General features: G+C 33.0%; 1 protein-coding gene across 6 annotated transcripts in view; it reads left to right on the plus strand.

Annotated features, from left to right (window-relative positions):
• The window catches only part of CDH18 (cadherin 18), a 1,183,249-nt gene that overhangs the window by 1,057,546 nt on the left and 112,252 nt on the right, over positions 1 to 13,451 (plus strand). The window lies entirely within an intron of this gene.

The raw sequence follows: 13,451 nt of genomic DNA on the forward strand, positions 1-13,451 counted from the left end.
GCTATGATCAGTTAAGTTTTCTTCACAAAACTCTGTTACCCTTTGCCCTGCTTCATTCTGTACTCCAAGACCAAATTTGCCTGTTACTCCTGGTATTTTTTGGCTTGCTACTTTTGCATTCCGTTTCCCAATAATGAAAATTTCATCTTTTTTGGGTGAAAGATGAACTCCCCAGGGCAGTAGGTTTATTCAATATGTCATTCCAACTTTCTATAGCCAAATAGAAATTTTGTTTCTCACCTATTGAGAGATGTATGTTAATGTATCCCATTAAAATACTGGATTTTTCTATTTATTTTTAAATTTTTGATTATTTCTTTTCATTTTGGTTAAATATAGTTTGAAATCATGTTACTGGATGTACCCAGATTTAAGGCATGATGTCCTCCTCTTAGTTTGAAAATATTTCCTTTTGAAGTATCTCTGTTTAACAATGATTTTTAACTTAAAGTCCAGTTTAACTGATATTAATACAGCTATTCAAGATTTTTCTTTTCCTTTTTTTTTAATTTAACAGTTGGATGGAATAATATTTTTCATTATTTTCCTTATTCACTATATTTTCTTACTTTTAAAATGTTTTATGTAAGACACTAAACTAAGTTTTTGTTCATTTGTTTTAATCTGGCTTCACATTTTGTTGTTTACTTTTAACTTATGTTGGGGGAGTGTGTGATTTCCTCAGTTCTGTCTCGCCACAACAAAAGTTTGAAATGGCAGACCAGTGTTACTGCTCAGTTACAGCTCACTTTTATTTGGCAAGAAAAGGAAAAGTCTTCAAGGCATGAAGGCTGGCCAACCCAAAAGAGGCGAGTGGCTCAATTTTGACTCCTCTTTTTTTTTTTTGATTCCTCTTTTTATATGTTTTTTCCTCTTCCCTCTGAGCCTGCGTTCTGTAAATTGGGCTAGCCAGGAGGGCTGTTTGTTTCCTTCAAGGTTCTCACTCTGGTCCTTAGACCTTCCTTTGTTCTATTTTCATGGGCTTTTCCCTTCTTTTGTCTTTTAGCCAACACTATTTTGGACTCTTTTTTTCCTATTCTAACTGCCTAAATAGTTTACTGATACATTTATAAGTAATTACTGATACATTTCCATTTAAGTCATTATCTTTGTACTTGTTTCTTTTGTTTGTTTTTTTCTATTCTCTCCTTCCTTACTTTCTATGACCTATTCATATATCTAATTTTGTTCATTTTATCCTCCATCAATTTTTTTAATTTTACTTTCTTCTGTCTTCTTTAATGTTTGCTTTAGATATTACAGTTTATTTCATTCCACCTTAGGGTATAATTTATCACTTGAAATAATGGAACAACTTTAAACTCTGAGCCTCTTTGAGTTTCACTACTTTTGTCTCATATTTAGCCTTATATGGAATTGACATTTTCTTGTTAGTTAAAGATTTGTGCTTTAAGGCAATTATAATTTATCTTTCTGGTGCTATTTATTATTTATTTTCTATTTTACTTCTATAGTCATTAGTAGTTTTTTATATGTTATTAAGCATTTATCTTAGGTATTTAAAAATCCTTTCCTAATAATTCTAAAATCAACATCATCTATGGGTCATTTTACTGACTGGTTCCTTTTCGATTTTAGTCATATTTCATTTTCAAGTGTATCTTATTATTATTGGTTGAACATTGTATGTAAGCAACTGTAGAAGTTCCTGATTATGTCACCCTTTTCCACAGAGATATGCTATTTTCTTGTAGATTAAATTTAGAGTATGTTGTTGTCATGCAGTTGCTCAGTCATGTCCGACTCATTGCAACTCCACAGGGTGCAACACGCCAGGCTTCCCTTTCTGTCACTATCTCCCTGAATTTGCTCAAATTTACAAATTTAAGCAATTCATATAGAGTTTTATATAATATAGAGTTACTACTCCATACTAGCACAGTTAAACTTTGCTATAACTGGGAAAATTAATCTTTTCCCTTATTCCTGGGAAACATGCTCTTAATCCTAAGAACTAACTGGGGGCAAAAGCATTTACTAAATCTGATTCCTGGTGCCTCATACCTTCTGAAATATCTGTGTAGCTCTTTATGTCTTCCAGCTTTGCTTTATTTCAGTTTCTTTGAGTCTCTACATGTGCAAATGTAGTGCATATATCTACAATTACCATAAGGAAAGACATTCAGTCTTTGGGGTTCATTTCTCTACAGTTTCTTATTTGTGCCTTCATTCTCCTTTCAGCTACTATGGCAGAACTTTAATCCAAACCTTGGTCTCACAAAGTACATAATTTCTGTTAGGTTCTTCTCTTTAGCACATTATGTTGAAAAATAGCTCTGAATCTCTGAGAATGTAAAACTAATCTCGTGTGCTTCCTTTCCCTCAAGGACTGTACCTCATCCAGACCTTCCTGCGTTGAATGCTTTTCAATGACAGTCATTCTATGTACATTGTGCAGCTTGTAGACTTGTATTTTTGATGGGATAGATAGTCAGATATGGGCTTCCATGGTGACTCAGAGGGTAAAGAATCCACCTGCAATGAGGGAGACCTGGGTTTGATCCCTGGGTTGGGAAGATCCCCTGGAAGAGGGCATGGCAACCCACTCGAGTTTTGTTGCCTGGAGAATCCCCATGGACAAAGGAGCCTGATGAGCTATAGTCCATGGGGTTGCAAAGGCTCGGACACATGACTGAGCAACTAAGCCCACAGCATAGTTAGATATATACCATTCCATCAAATCCAGATTGGAAATACCACTCCACTTGTTTAAGTTGAACAGTCATGGAAAGTACTTGGAAAAGTAGTATATCAATTTGATATTTAACCTAGCTAAATTGAAAGTATATTTTGAAAGAAATTTGGGAATCTATTAAAAATAGTTTTTCATTCAACCCTATTAAAGACAAAATATATTTATCTATGTTATGATTTAATATATAAAGAATTGAAAAGATATTTTATTATATATTTATTCTATTAAACAAGATACATATACCTGTAGAGAAGAGTCTCTCAGACAAGGTAACAGCCAAATTTAATAAATTTGTGGAATTATTTTAATTTTGAAGTTGTATATTTTTGAATAATTTGAAATTACCTAAGTGGAAAATGATCAGTTATAACATGTCAATTATTTTATGATTTGTTTTTGGTCTGTTTGACTGTATACTATGACAGAGTTGTAGACTGATTTATTTATTTATTCATTTTTACTTGTTCTGTTTATCTTGTATAGATATATATGTTCATGGTCACGGGCATATATTTCTTGGAGTCTTTACAAATAAATTTATGATTCTTCATTGAACACTGGAAAAATGTAGGAAAGGTTTTCAGTTAGTATTTATAAGTTCACATTTTTTTTTTTTTTGACTGTGTTGTGTGCAGTCTTCTGTAGTTGTAACTCGCTGGCTTAGTTGCCCTTTGGCATGTGGGTCTTAGCTCCCCAACCAGGGATCAAACTCATATCCCCTGCATTAGAAGGCAGATTATTTACCATTGGACTGCCAGGGAAGTTCTAAACATTCTTTCAGTTTTTTTTAATGAATCATGTTTATGATTATAAATGAGGGGATGTTAAAAAGAGAAGTGGCCCCATTGTGTCATTGTTTTGAAGAAAAACACATTTTGGACAGGAGAACCGGCTTTGCAATAGTGCATGTTGATACATGATAATGAAGAAGTAGGCTAAGCAATATTAAAGATATTATTCCTGATTACAGTGAATATTCTGATGTAGGTCAATTATCCTTCTAATGTATGGAATTCAAATAGCTGTAGAATTAGTCATTTATATTATTCATATATTAAAAATATTGTATGCAGAGCTTAACATAATGTTTAATGATTAGTATTCAATAAAAGTGTCTTAGATTCAGGAAAGTCTTTTTTCTGTTTTTAATTTGAAATTAGCATTTCTAATGTATACTGTATATGCATAAAACGAGTTAATTTAGAGATTTTAAAACTCTCTGGTTAATTTATAATGTCAGATATCCTGGTAAGTCATATATCACAATATCTTAACCACTTACATGTCAATCAGCTTCCTGTCTCTCAAAATCTTCTATAAATAAATAAATAAATATATATATATATGTTTTTAAGGTAGTCACTTTCCTAAGTCAATATTATTCATGTAATAAAATATTAATTAGTTTGCATAAATGTAATGATTAGTTGATTGCAGTTCCGACAGGCTAGGGCATGGGCTTAATCTTAGGGAATAACTTATTTGCTCACCTTGCAAAGTTATTGAAGCATAGACACAAAGTCTTTTAAAAAGCAATTAGAATCAAGACTATCCTGGGAAAAAAGTGTATTAAAAGGGACAAGCTACAATGAATCAAATGCTCTTTTTTATTATTCCCATCAACTCTTCCTTTCTTAAATGTGCTTCAGCTAATCATTAGCATTTTGTGATAGACTCTAAGAAATTACTTGAAAAGGATCACATATGACATATGAAATTATGGCACATTCAGAAATAAAATATGAAATGATATCTGTATCTCTATGCCATGTAAAATTATGTAGTCAGCATCAAAATTGGTAATATTATTTAAAGTTATCTTTAAAACTTGCTAATGAGGCAGATCATTACTTAGAAATAATACACATATATTCAAACTAAGAGAAAAGGACATTACTAATGTGCTATAAATAATATGGTACCTAAAGTCCAATAATGCACATTCTGCCACCTCATAGTTCAGCCAGTCTAAACTTCATATCCAGGAATAATCTTAAGTGTTCCAATATATTTAATTTTCTTAAAAATGAATAAATTCTACCATAAAATAATTTAAGGCATCAGAAATGCTACAGATTGTATAGTAGACATTTGGTGTAACAGACATTTCATTAAGAAAAATTTTGGAGTTTGTGCAAAGTCTTAGCCATTGATAAGGTGATGCCATCCAACCATCTCATTCTCTGTTGTCCCCTTCTCATCCTACCCTTATAATCTGGGAACAGCATCAGACACAGTATTTCCCACTGAGTTGGCTTTTTGCATCAGGTTACCAAAATATTGGAGCTCCAGCTTCAATATCAGTCCATTCAGGATTGATTTCCTTTGGAATTGACTGGTTTGACCTCCTTTCAGTCCAGGGGACTCTCAAGAGTCTTCTCCAACACCACAATGCAAAGCATCAATTCTTTGGTGCTCAGCCTTCCTTAGGGTCCAACTCATACTCCCGTACATGACTACTGGAGAAACCATAGCTTTGACTATATCAGTCTTTATTGGCAAACTGATGTCTCTGCTTTTTAACATGCTGTCTAGGTTTGTCATCCTTTTCTTCCAAGGAGCTAGCGTCTTTTAATTTCATGGCTACAGTTACTGTCCACAGTGATCTTGGAGCCCACAAAAATAAAGTTTGTCACTGTTTCCATTTTTCCCCATCTGTTTGCCATGAAGTGATGGGACTGGATGCCATAATCTTAGTTTTTCAAATGTTGGGTTTTAAGCCAGCTTTTTCACTTTCCTCTTTCCCCCTCATCAAGAGGCTCTTTAGTTCTTAACTTTCTGCCATTAGAGTAGCATCGTTTGCATATCTGAGTCTGTTGATATTTCTCCTGGCAATCTTGATTCCAACTTGTGATTCATCCATCCACACATTTTGCATGATGTACTCTTGGGTAGACTCTGGGAGTGGGTGATGGACAGGAAGGCCTGGCATGCTGCGGTTCATGGGGTCACAAAGAGTCAGACATGACTGAGTGACTGAACTGAACTGACTCTGCATATAAAGTAAATATGCAAGGTGACAATATGCAGCCTTGACATACTCTTTTCCCGGTATTGAAACAGTTCATTGTTTCATGTCTGGTTCTAACTGTTGCTTCTTGACCTGCAAACAGGTTTCTTAGGAGGCAGGTATGGTGGTCTGATATTCCCATCTCTTAAGAATTTTTCACTGTTTGTTGTGATCCACATGTCAAAGGTTTTAGCATAGTCAATGAAGCAGAAGTAGATGCTTTTCTGGATTTCTCTTGCTTTTTCAACAGTCCAACAGATGTTGATAATTTGATCTCTGGTTCCTCTGTCTTTTCTTCAGTCCAGCTTGTACATCTGGAGATTTTCCATTCATGTACTGTTGGAGCCTAGCTTGAAGGATTTTGAGCATACCTTGCTAGCATGTGAAATAAGTGTAATTGTATGGTAGTCTGAACATTCTTTGGCATTGCCCTTCTTTGGGGTTGGAATGAAAACTTACCTTTCCCAGTCCAATGGCCACTGCTGAGCTATATCTTATAACTGCTAGGAGTGAACCAACCTTCATGATCTTTACAGGAAAATAAATGTAGTGTATAAATTATTGATATTTTGCTTTTACAGCAGTTAAGTAGCTACTATAAAAAGGAACCTAAATTTAGAGGAATGAAGGAAAAAAAGTGGCAGACAATCTGAACATTGATTTCATTGTTTAAAAAAAAGAAAACACAAACAATTCAATAGATATGAGTTAGTCCTAGAATCTCTAAGCTATCATTAGCTATAGAACTCAGAGACTCCTTTTTTTCCAGTACAGCCACCTCTTCTGCTAGGGAGAATATACTCTTGCATATTTGCCTAGGTATTGTCGTGCTGTCTTCTGACCTTGAAAATACAAAGAACATGTGGGAGTTCCTTTCTACCAGAGATCTGTTGTTGAGTTCTGTAAAGCCTAAGTGTGATACTCTGGAATAATAAGAATTTAGGAGTTTATGTGCATTCTGCCACTGATATAACTTTTCCCTCAGTAGACTTCATATTTTCACATGGTCACAGTAGTGCGAGTGCCTTGGTACTTCAAGTGAGAAATTTTCAAGTTGTGTTGTGGGCACTCAGAGCCACTGTAAGGCAGAATCTGGCTTGGCATCTTAGCTTGTGAGCCATGGAGAAAAGAGGGAATATACAATCCCAGGAATTCAGTGAGATGTTACTAGAGCTAGGTGCATGGCATGAAACCAGGGTTTGCTCTGAAATTTTAAAAAAAAAGGGAAAAACTGCACCTGTCAATCAACAGAAGACAGAGCACAGGCATTGATGTTAAGAACTCAAGCAAATTAAGGAAAAGAGTTAGACACAACTAGACTCAGAGAAAGTAAACTGGAAGACATATTTGAAGAAAATTAGCCAGAATTCATCTGAGAGGCTCAAGATTAAAGAGAGAGAAATCATTATGTGCCAAAGGAAAATAATCAAAGGACTTTCATATGAAGACACCAAAGAAAATGGTGAGGCAGTATTAAAAAAGAAACAAACAAATAAACAAAACCCTAGACTAAGATTTTTCAAGAATAAATACAGACATGGATCCTTAGATAAAAAATTGTAAGAAGCTCCAAACAGGGTCAAAATTATTATCACCTAGATGTGCTATGGTGAAGTTTAGAATTCCAAAACCAAAAAGAAAGTAATTAACTTACCATGAACTTGTCAACAAAAGTAGAGTACAAAGAACGATAGAGAAGTGGCTTCCAAATTGAGGAGAAAGAGGAAAAACTGTTTCTCAGAGAACCATTAACATGCTAAATTACATTTTTTTAAAAATGCATTTTAAAAAGATGATATGAAGATGCATTAAAACAAAAAGTGCATTCGATTGGTTCATTATTCAAACTCATTGACAAACTACTTAAGATGTTTGGGTCAGGGATTGCAATCATTACACAACATTCATTCTCATTTGTCTCATTTCCTCAGAGAATTGTTTGTAATAGTATTTTACTGACTTCCTATCTCCAAATACTTGGTATCTCTCTTACCTGCTCTAGTAGATTTAAATGTTCTCTTCCTGTCTCTGCCATACTTTCCTATTAGTGGAAATTATTCTCCCATTGAATTTAGGATTCATCAATTAATTTGACTAAGGCAAAAACAACAACAAAATATGTGGATTTGTGTTTGAAGAAGAGAAAAGCACTAATTAATGCTTAGAAGATGCTATAAAGTGACTGTATTTTGCTTTGATAAATATTTTCCTAGAATAACTTGGAAGGCAGAAAATGTACCTAATGTACCCATGGCTTTAGGAGAAGAGATTTTAAATGAGAATGTCTATGAGTTGATTGCTATTGGCTGTATTTGATAAGATACTACAAAAAAGAGATGAGCTCAGGAGAAAAAAAAATACCAGTATGTTTTGTAATAGACATGAAAAAAAGAGGAAGAAACCAAAATTTCATGACTTTTATGGGTAAAATGTAAATGTAAAGAGTTCAACAAATAAATTAGCCTCAAAGTCTTAAGGACAGAAACCCTTGTAATGATTGCATAGAATCATTTTTGAATTTCTATGAGCCACTAACATTTTTTTTTCCATCTAAATTGGATTTTTATTTCAATAATTTTGTCTTTATTTATCCCCAATTTTATGTTGAATTTGTGGTGGGCAAATACTGTGTCCTAATTCAGTGGTCTCTGGAATAAGAAAAGCTATGTTGTATATGATTATATCGAAAGGTCTTAAAATCAAGACTGGTACTTCATTTAAAGAGATTTGGGAATGTCAGGGAACAGGTAAGTACTTTTTAACTCTAAGCAACCCATAGTTCCTTAGAGTCTAGAGAGTAAACTGAAGAGTTATTTGAGTTCAGACAGTAGACTGTGTACAGGTTATATTACTTTTTCACAATCGTTTACTTCTTTCCCTCCCTTATCATGTTTTCCTATAAATGGTGTATATGCTCCTGCTACTTAACTTCATGTCAAAGGCTGTTTTGCCAACTGAAGGTGAATAGACATGCCACATGGCACTTTAAATGCCCTTCAGTGGTTTCATCCTTTGTTCCTTATCTTGGCCTTCCTGATGACTATCTTTTCAGCTCATATTCTGGAATGAAAATTCACTTTGAACAGAGACTAACCCAGCAGTTGTAACTTAGTCATAGTTCTTTTACTACGCAAGGTAGAATTAAATATTTGCTGTTGTCTGAGATATTTTGGAGATTAATCAACATATAAACAGATAATAAAAATCTGTTATCTTTAGCGTTATCACTTCATAATATACTATAAAGTTTTATCATATATCTTGCCCATAAGAATGTGCACTCCAAAAGGATGGGAATTTTGATGTTTTGTTTACTGTATACTTAGTACTTGAAACTGGGACTTCCCAGGTGGTACTAGTGGTAAAGAACTGAGACTTAAGGGATGTGGGTTCAGTTCCTGGGTGAGGAAGTTCCCTGGAGGAGGGCATGGCAACCCACTCCAGTTTTCTTGTCTGGAGTACCCCATGGACAGAGGAGCCTGGTAGGCTACAGTCCATGGTGTCGCAAAGAGTTAGACACAACTGAAGTGACTTAGCACGTATGCACAGTACCTTAAATTATGCTGGCACAAAGTAAGTGACATTTAGTGAATGAGTCAACAATCTAGACTGATCCAAAACTTCAAGTGAAAGGGTACATATTCATAAATAATTAATAACTTTTAAGGGAAAATAACTGAAGGGGAGTTGATAAAACAGATATCAACATCCACTTGGTTTGAAAAGTAGATCCAGTGGACTTTGTGAAGCCTTTAGGAAGCCATATAATGCGTACCCCAGGACTTGGTATATGTCGGAGTTGGAGTTACAGATAAAATACACATCAGATAATGAAAGGCACAGGCCCCAGTGGCCATCCTTGTAAAAGTAGATAACTCAATATCTTAAAGGTTTACCAAAGTGATTAAAGACATATGCTACTTATACTTTAAAGGAAACTTTAGGTTATTTTATGGCATTAGAAAAGGGGAAGATTAAAAAAAAAAGACATTAAAGATAAAGTGATTGATCAATATTACTACATAAGCATTACATTTCATTACACAAAAGATATAAACATAGGGAAAATATAAATTGCTTTGTATTTTATGAAACATAATACTCATAATAATTATATATAATTAATGATATTAGAAGATTTTAAAAAGCCTTTTGTATTACAAAATCATAAAAGTTAGGAGTATATACAATTACTATAATAAAAGAGAAGGTGATATTACAGATGTCCAGAGATCTGAAGATAAACCAAGTATAGGCAACAAATTTTCTTGTTTGAAAGTTAATCATCATTTTTAATAAAATATAAACAGAAATAGTTTCAACATAATAAGTAAGGAAGGCTTGAAGTTTCTGATATAACTACATTTTTGTTCAGTAACCTGATGTTGTGCAAAAGGAGATGTAGGAAATAAATTAGGAGTTCTAGAAAACTGAAAATGCTTAATAAAGATCAACTTGAAAGCAATAAAAATCAAAAGAACCAATGCTCAAATGAAAACAATTATATAAATGAATATAAATATAAAAATGAAAAAAATGAAAAAAGTGAAAAATCTTTATATAATAAGCACAATAGTATTTTGTATGCAGGAGAGGACAGAGAGGAAAATCTATGAATGTAAACATCCCTTCAAAAACAACAACAAAAAATGAATGTTTGGAAAGAAAATTTTCATCACTGGGAAAAAAAGAAACTCAGATTAAAACAGCTCAACATGTTTTAATATTAAAACACCACTCAGATTTAAACATATTCTGGTGATACTTGTGTATTATAAAGACCAAAATACATCCAAAAATTATGGATGCAGGAAAAGAGCTTATCTCACAGCATTAAGTAGGCTGGCTGGTTGTAATTTTCATCAAACTATAGTTCATCTCCTCACAACATGTAGTGGTGCAAATTTGGGCACTCTGGTTAGTTTGGGACAGCTTTTGCATCACATTTTTGCAAGTCATTAAATACTTCGGCCTTAAACAAAACAAAAATTTGCTTTGCTATGAAAGATTTTTTTTTTAAGTTATTCTTTATTGCCACACAATTCAGACAGCATATCCCTCCATAACTGATGACTATCAAAACAATAACCAGGGCTGTTCTGTTGTAGCTTGTGTATATGACAACCAACTTATGAATTATGAGTGTACTGGACAGCATTATTATCAAATATGACTATTTTTTACAAAAGCCAAGCTACAGATAAAGAACAAATTGGCTGTTTTATATACCAAATAATGTGTAAAATAAATTTCATTTTAAAAATTATGTTAAATGATTGGGATTTTATTTTTTTAGTGTATAACCTATTCTATAAAAGATATTTTTTAAATCAATCCCTTTGTTATATCAACTAGATCTATGATTGTATCTATGGCATTATGAGATTTTAAAGCAAATATTTTCTAACTATGCAATACATATATAAATATTTCACATACATAGTCTTTCACATGACAAGTTTTCTCTTGTAAATTCTCCAAGAAAAGAAAGGAAACTGGGGGAAAAAGAAACCTCTCCCCATAATTTTAACAGGGAGAATTAAGAACCAAGTCTGTTGTTTTAAATTTGTGTCTGTCCTTATGAACCCAATTATAAAATTTATTTCTGTAAAATGAATACATGATCTCTTTCTCTCAAGCTAGTATATACATGATGATAGTCAAAAAACACAATCCGTATGATATGTTTGTGTGTGTGTGTTTATGTGTCTGTGAGAAATAAAATCTCAATGTATTTTTTTTAGTCCTCCTTACTCCTCTTGAAAGTTGAATAACACTCGTACAATATATAACCTTTCTGTGAACTCAAGCAGAGTACACTGAGGGAGTTTTTTGGCAACTGTAGAAATGCTGATTAGACTGTACTGTAAAATTATCCAAGATAAGATCTTTTTTCTTTTTCCCAGAGAGAGCAATTACCGAGTAAAAATAACACAGAAAGGCAAGAGATCATTTACCCTGTGTACCAAGATTCTGAGAGTTTTGACCTTTGCTAATCTTATTTAAATAAGAGTGCATTTCTTTCTAAATCATAAACTGACTCTTTCCATGTGATTGGATTATATCATGAATAGGAAAGCCAAAACTTTAGACCTCAGGTCAAAGATTACTAAACACATTTAAACTATATCCTTTAAAGATTCTCCCAAATGTTTTTACTCCTAAAGGGAATTCCAATTTTCATAAAATAACAGGTAAATGGAAATTCGTGTATTATCATTATTATTCAAAGATGATAATAACCTAATTATTTTTGGACTGTTGACCCTCAGTTGTTAGAATTCTTAAAGATGACTCTGCATGCTGTATGTCTTCATAACTGATCATTGCATGATTTTGTTATAAGTAGTGTGTGAAGTTTTCTCTAAAATCTTTTGTTATTTTAAGATAATTTTAGATATTTTCTCCCAAGGTTAATCATAGTATCTTAAAATGTGACAAAACCTAAAAAATATATTTAAGATTAAAATTTCAAAGGAACGTGTGAATATTAATGTTAAAACAGAAATATTAATAAAATATCTGAGCATGAAGTGCCCTGAGCTCCTTTTAGAATATGCTTTCTATCTAAAAGCATCTGGATCCCAAAGACCTTGGTTTCCCTGAAATTATTTCCAACTAATAAAAATAAATGAAAAATAAAAAAATTAAAAAAAAAGAAATTATTTAAATCCTAGTAACTTTATTTTTATATTCTTAGTGATCTTTGTTGTCAGAGACATCTAAACTTCATTGAGTTCATATCCATTTATCATAATATCTCTGTTTTATTTTAAATTTTCTCTTCTATGAATTCTATAATTATCTCACTAGAATATCATATACACACATATACATTCATATGTATCATATACATACACATATATACATTCAATAGTTCTGTTTCCCAAATTGCTGATATTTTTATCATATTGGACAATTTCTTTATTCATTATTTTTATTCACTTATGAATAAAATAGACATGGGTTGTTTCTGTTATCTTGGCCATTGTGAATAATGCTGCAGATATCATAAAGACACAGGCATCTCTTTGAGATTGTCATTTCAATTCCTTGGACTATGTACCCTGAAGTAGGATTTCTGGATCATGTTGTAGTTCTATTTTTACTCTTTTCAAGGAACTCCATACTCTTTTACATAGCTGCTACACCATTTTACTTTCCCACCAAGAGTGTCCAAGGATTTCAATTTCTCCAAAACCGTGCCAACACTTTTCATTTTCTGTTTTGTCAACAATAGCCAGTCTAACAGGTTTGAGGTTATCTCTCACTAAAGTGTCAATTTGCGTTTCCCTGATATTAATGATGTTGAGCATATTTTCATATACCTGTTGCCTATTTTTATGTCTTTTTTTTGAGAAATGTCTGCTCAAATCATTTGTGCATTTTTCTAATCATTATTGTTTCTGTTTTTGTTTTGCTTGAGTTGTAGGAGTTATTTATATATTTTGGAAGCTTGCAAATATTTCCATGCATCCTCTGCATTGCCTTTTAATTCTGTCGATTATCTGCTTTGCCGTGCAGAACGCTTTTAGTCTGCTGTAGTTCCATATTTTGAAGTACACAATATTACACTGTTAACTGTAGGCACCATGTCATACAACAGGTCTCTAGAATTATTAAATCAGCCGATATAATTGAGTCAGCTTCCCGGGTGGCTCAGTGGTAAAGAATCCACCAGAAAATGGAGGAGACACGGGTTCAATCCCTGCCTCAGGAAGATCC

The sequence above is a fragment of the Cervus canadensis genome, chromosome 16 (genome assembly GCF_019320065.1).
Source record: "Cervus canadensis isolate Bull #8, Minnesota chromosome 16, ASM1932006v1, whole genome shotgun sequence".
In the NCBI taxonomy this organism is placed as follows: Eukaryota; Metazoa; Chordata; class Mammalia; order Artiodactyla; family Cervidae; genus Cervus; species Cervus canadensis.